This window comes from Tinamus guttatus, unplaced genomic scaffold (assembly GCF_059628265.1).
Source record: "Tinamus guttatus ecotype Peru unplaced genomic scaffold, ASM5962826v1 Tinamus_guttatus_pri_ptg000067l, whole genome shotgun sequence".
NCBI lineage: Eukaryota > Metazoa > Chordata > Aves > Tinamiformes > Tinamidae > Tinamus > Tinamus guttatus.
Genome location: NW_028288601.1, coordinates 2,182,242 through 2,188,598, shown reverse-complemented (window position 1 = coordinate 2,188,598; position 6,357 = coordinate 2,182,242).

Genomic DNA, 6,357 nt, shown 5'->3' with positions numbered 1-6,357 from the left:
ATGTTCTCCCGTTAAGAGTTTCACCATTCTCAAGTCCAGCTTTCCCTCCAAGCGATGCCAGTGGAAGCAGGATGTGCAGAAGTCTGCCAAAACTTGTTGGGAACTGTATTTTATTATAAATCTGGGTATATTTTCAGAATCAAACAAAATATATTTGCATGTATGGATTCATACTGAAACTCTCCAGGGGAACTAGCTGTGTTCCTAGGCATGTATTCAGGGAGTGGGCATGGGAAAGACCAGCACAACCAAGGGCCCTCAGGGAGGATGAAGTAAAACAAGGTGAGATTCTTCTCTCCAAATGATAAACTTCACACAGGGCACATAGTATATGTAAGCACAATCCAGCTTCCCTCTCTGGCTGGCACATTTCACTCTCTCTGTGTGATTAGCAAGATGGCAAGAGAATACAAGCAGGTACCACTTAGTTTTTTTTCTTCTGTGTGTGTTATTGCCTGTAACACAGTGAGAAACATGCCTGCAAGAGGAGGTTACGTGACAGAGCAGAGGTCAGAGCATTTGCAAGGACCTTGTGACCTCTGTCCTGCTTTGCTATAGAGGTACAGAGTTGGGAAGGAGCCCCTGGCTTGCTTTAGTCCAAAACCCTGCTCTGAGGAGGGCTAGTTAGAGCAGATTGCTTGGGGCCATGTCCATTTGAGTTTCATGTACCTCCAGGGATGGAAATATTCTACTGTTTGGTGCCCTCAAAGTGAAAAGTTCTTCCACAGAGTGATCAACAATCACCCATGTGGCAGCTTGTGACCATTGTCTGCTACTCCTCCAAGAAACATTTACCTGCTTCATCTCCACGCCTTCTCTTTAGGCAGCTGCAGACAGCAGGAAGACCCCCTCAAGGCATCTCTTCTTGAAGCTGGTCTAACCTGGCTGTCAGACTCGTCATATGACAAGTGCTCCAGCTACCAACCATCTTGGTAGTCCTCAACTGGTCTCACTCTAGCACATGAGTGAAGATTAAGTGCAGAGCATGCTAGCTATTGCGTAGGAAAGAGGCTTGGGCACTGTGCAGATGAACCAAGAAAAAAGTTCAGCAGTGGGGAGCTGGGTTTGCTTAGTGATCCAAACTCACTGCAAGAGAGTGAGCAGATGCATTCCTGACACTTTTCATCATTTCAGAGGAACCTGCTAGCTGCATTTATTTTCTGAAGAGGAGAAAGAAAATGTCAGGATGGGAGGCAGAAGAAGATTGGCCTTTGGTGTGTAATACATCTCCAGGTTATCCCCCTATAGTGTAGATAAAGTAATGACTGAACAGACACATAAAAGAATGGGGAACCTGTCAGCTCTATTTGGTCACCTCACATGTAGAAAAAGTGCCATCTTGTTTGCAATTAGCATAGCCTTCGCTCCAGCTTCTCCATATTTCCTCATAATCTCCCTTTAATTCTGCTACTATCACTTCCAGAAACTGAGGAATTAAGTGGGACTGCAAGTGAAGGGCTGGAGTCTGCAGGATTAGTTCAGGACAGGATTAGTTCCCAGTTCAAGTGAAAATGCTCTGCAAGAGCCACTCTTGTTGTGTTTGTGACTGCCTGCTGCAAACAGCCTTCCCCACTCTGCCCATGCTCTCAATCTGCCAGTTCTGAGACAGTTTTTCTTCTAGCCCACTTTTCCAGTGCAAAACCATTTGTTTTCTGTTTGATTATGTTTTCTGATTGTTTTCTGATGACTATGGGCACTTCTAATTTAAATATTTTGGGGACAAATAGGCTTTGAACTTTCAGAATAAGAAGATACTTTAAAATGCAGAGCATGTGTTCCCAACTAGCAGAGAAAAAAAGTTTGAGAAAAACGCTAAAATAAAAGACCAGAACTTCATGCTCACCCCAGAAACAACAGTCTAGCGGAAGGGCATTATGAGAAAAAGTCGGTATGGCCACATGAACCATCAATAGGGGAGTTTGCTGTAGTTATCACTAAGTCATATGAAATTTCTTGAGTGAGGATAGTCTTTCATTTTATTTTGATTATAGGATGATTTTAAAAAAACTCATCAAAGACGATGTCCCTGTCCCACCTTTGGATGTCAACAGGAATCTGCTCTGGCCAAGGCAAACTGTGTCTCACATACTTCTACCATAGCACTATCATGTGGGATAAGATCCACTTTTGTTGGACATGGCAGGTAATATATGCTGATTAACAGTTACAGCAGAATAGGAGATCATATTCTCATGTACAGAGTTAGTCTGATGTCAGCTTGCTACTATTTCTGTAGCTCTTCCAATAAGAAAGGGTCTATTTGACAGCCTTTAACATTCTCATTTATTTTTTTCTTAAAATAAAAAAAAATTTCAATGAGGTACACATAACAGAGGAGTCTAGACTTCTATTAGAAAGCACTACCACCTCAGAGGTAATACAAACCTTGTAAAACCTAGTAGTGACATAATCCCAAAGTGTCTGTGCTGAGGTTTCTCAGTATTGTTCCATACCAGATACAGGATCTCTCTCTCTAACATTCTTTTATTCTCTTTTTACATTCCCTCTAGCCAGAAAATTAATTCCCAGAAGTGACAACTGAATTCACTTAAGATGAATATGCTTTTCTCTACAATAAAATCAATATCCAGGAATTTAGGAAAGCATTTCCGCCAATATTTTATACAGGCATTGTACATCCCCTTGGCTTCACAGAGAACGTACTAGAGTTTTGACATTGTGAAAAAAGGTCAGTTAAAAAGTGTCATTGACATTTATCTGTTGAACTTGGCAGTCTTAGGCCTTCTCCTTTTGATCTTTCTTCCCTTCTGGGCTTCCAATGTGGTGCATGGAGGGACCCTCAGGACTATTCCGTGCAAAGCTGTTTCTTTGCTGTATTACACAGGGTTCTTTGGGAATATATATATAATTTTTTATCATTGTTATCAGTATTGACAGATACCTGGCTATTGTCCAGGCAACATATTCTCTGAAATCCCAAACAACAAGCCATGTCTTTCTCATAGCTTGTGGAATATGGGCAATGGCAATTTTACATTCAGTGCCCATATTGTGTTCCCCCAAAAGCTAGAAACTGACTGCATTTTTGTATACACTGAAGAGTTTAAGGATATTCGGAGGTTGGCAGCCACTAGAGATTATCACTGTCCATATGAAAAGACTTATGACCTAAGTGAATTACTGGCATGGCTTTTGTTAAGCATTAGATATTTTAGAATAGTGAAACATTTTTTAAAATAAAAGCAGTAAAATATGCCAAGGCTGAGTATAGAATTAAATGAAGAGAGAGGAAGAGGGAAAGTGGAAGAAAAAAAAGAGTTCTCTATGCCTAAAACAGATGGAGTATGTCTAGAGAAGATGGAAGAGAATTTAATAACTGAGGATGAGAAAGCTGTTAAACACTTTTATCATATAAGTGTGTGTGTGTGTGTGTATGTATGGTATAAATACACATGAATGCAAATCCTTCCTTTGGTAAAGACAGTAGCTGACTATTAATAAAGAAAGATGGGTTTTTTAATATTAATTATTGACTTGTATTCATATGAAAGTGATTTTGTGGGTAATAAAATGCCTAGTGTTAAAAAAGAGTTCTTTATAAATATGTGTTTCGTGCCAGCAGCACACTTAGTGTTGTACAATCTGCAGTAATTAGAGCAAGACCCCTTAAGGATTTGGGACCCGACCTGGAGCTGATGCAAATCGTCAGGCATCCCTGAGGACACATTTACCATCTGAACTCCACAGCCTCCAGCTATCCTTTTTTAACTTTCGCAATGACAATCCCTTTGGTGGGAAAATGTCAATCAGACAAGACAACTGGGAGTCTTTTCCAAAGACTTCCCTTAAAAGGTCCTGCCACTATCTGTTATGAGGGTAAATGAGATTTTGTAGACATTGTAGATTAAAGTTACATAAGTGGAAAACATACAGTTCGCATCTACAAAGCTGAGATCATCTCTACAAGGAAGAATCAAGGACCACACTTATAAAACGGGTCCATGTGAAGGCAACCTTATTTCTGTAAAGAAAAATGATTGATGGAATTGGTCGACATATCAAATCTGAATAAACACTCACTTTCTGACCAATACAAAAGAGTTGTTCTAGCAATGCCAGTGCAAGGATTAGGGGGGTAGCATTCTGGACCTCACTACCACCAAGTTTCTAAGGGAGCTTGGAGGTGAGCCACCAGGCTGAGTAATTTTCCATAGGCAATCATTCGATTAATATTAAAAATTCATTTTTTTGCTTCTGAACATTTAGCACAGTCTACAATGGATCTTCCTCTTTAAGTGCCTTATATTAGGCGAAAATATTATATATACTCAGCCTTTAAAATTTCAAATATAAGCAGACATTCAGACTTCAGACGTCTTGGCTAAAATCAAGTGCATTATTGGTGTCACCTGACATTAAATTACTTCTTAAAATTCAGTTAGCCTAAGCAAGTCAGATAAGTCAATTCCCTCCTCTCTTCCACCCCCAAGGAAGTGATCCTCTGCCTGATGATGGTATTTTTAGGAACTGCTAAGAAAGATGTGCAGAAAGAAATAGGAAGGCATTTTGAGCCAAAAGAATAAGCCATCTGCATGAAGTCAGCCTGAGCAGGGTATATTGCTAGATGGGCAATGCAATCTTATTCAACTTATTTTATCTTCCTTTTATTTTTCAGACTATGTCAAGTTACTGTGCAGAAAAAAAATAAAGGACAAATTGACCTGTGTGTTACTGCCAGAACTAAAGGCCCAAGACCAGAGCTTTCTACTGTCTATGTAAGAAATGAGAGCATTTCCATGATTAGGCCCAGCCTACAGCTGCACCCTAGACAGGCAGTCCTTAGCCTGCATTATTGCACTGAGTCATTTCTTCCTGAGTGCAGGAATTTGCATTTGTCCATTACTCTGTTTTCAGGTGAAAAGGAACATAAACTCAAAAAATTGTTGTGTTTGACTCACAGAAATCAGAGCATGTTCTGGGGTTGTTTCCAACAGACCAAAGAAGAGACCTCAGGTCCTCCCAGGAAGTATAATCTGACCAGAGAGCTCAGGGTGTGGACAAGACCAGGAATGCCCACAAGGCATTGCAACAAGCTTTGAGCTAGCCCAGTTTTATCATTTTCTGAAAACTTCTGAAAAGATTTTCCTGATATAAAAATTTACTCCAGCAAAAGAAGGCACACAAGAACATCCTTTTTACATTTATCTGATGAGCAGTATTTGGTTGTTTTAAAAGTCAAGTCAGATATTTTCTGGGTTTGGTTTAGGTTTAGGGGTTTTGAGGGAGTGGTGATCTTTGTATCCTTTTCTTTGTTACCGAAACTATTTTTCCCTGTTTCAGAAACACACTGACACTTACATAAATCTTTTTACAGCTGAGTTACAGTTTGAGGAACTAATAAAATCTACATCCAAGTTTTCTCAGCAGGCTTGTATCTATACTTCATGCCCCACTTATAAATAGAACAAGCAAGAGGCATATTTAGCTAACTGCTTACAGAGATAGATACAAGGACATCTGTATTTTTTACATAATCACTGCTAATCCTGCCCATTCAAATATCTCATCACAGTCCCCAAATCATAGCATTCATGTTTCTTCGTATTTAAGCAAACACGGCATTTGTATTCTTTTTATTGACCTCCTGGGAGTTTCAATCTGTACAACAAACTTTCAGGGTTTTGAAAGAAGTGGATTATCACAGTGGGCTTGGAAATTACTTGGTGGTAAAAACTGCCATTTTCAAAACTGGCATCAGAAGGGGTCACTATCCAGTTATTTCCTTTGGATTTAAAAGTTTCTGGGAGTGGATTTGAAGTCCTGGGTCAGGCTTGTCTGAAGTTTCAAGCTTATATTTCATAGAGAAACTCTTTATAAATGTACTGTTTTTTTAGCTCAGTTCTGTCATTTTCACTTTGTCTCTATCATTTTTGCAAGGTGCCATTCTACCAGCTTACAGGTAATATAAAGCCGTTGTCCTGGTAGGACACTGCATTGTCTGAAAAAAAGTCTTGTCCATATGCACACCTATGGTTAGGGAATTACACCTACAGGCAGCAATGCCTCTTGATAGGCACCCATTCTTCTCAACCTCCACAGGCTTCCAGCACCATCCTCTGCCTCACCTATCCATAGGGAATGATCTCAAGTGGTATTGTGGGTAATAATAAGAATAAGAATACCCAATAAGAATAAGAATACTCAAGAATAATAAGAATAAGAATAAGAATACCCAACCAAGAGCCAGCCTTAATTCTTGCTCTACAGCTTGCCTTCTTAGACCCATTCTGCCCTTGCTATGCTTCTAAATCCATTAATGTTGCTCATTGTCAGGATTGAGAGGCCTTGAGGCCCCAGCCATGCATACCACTAGGGAATCAAATCAGTAGCTGTTGC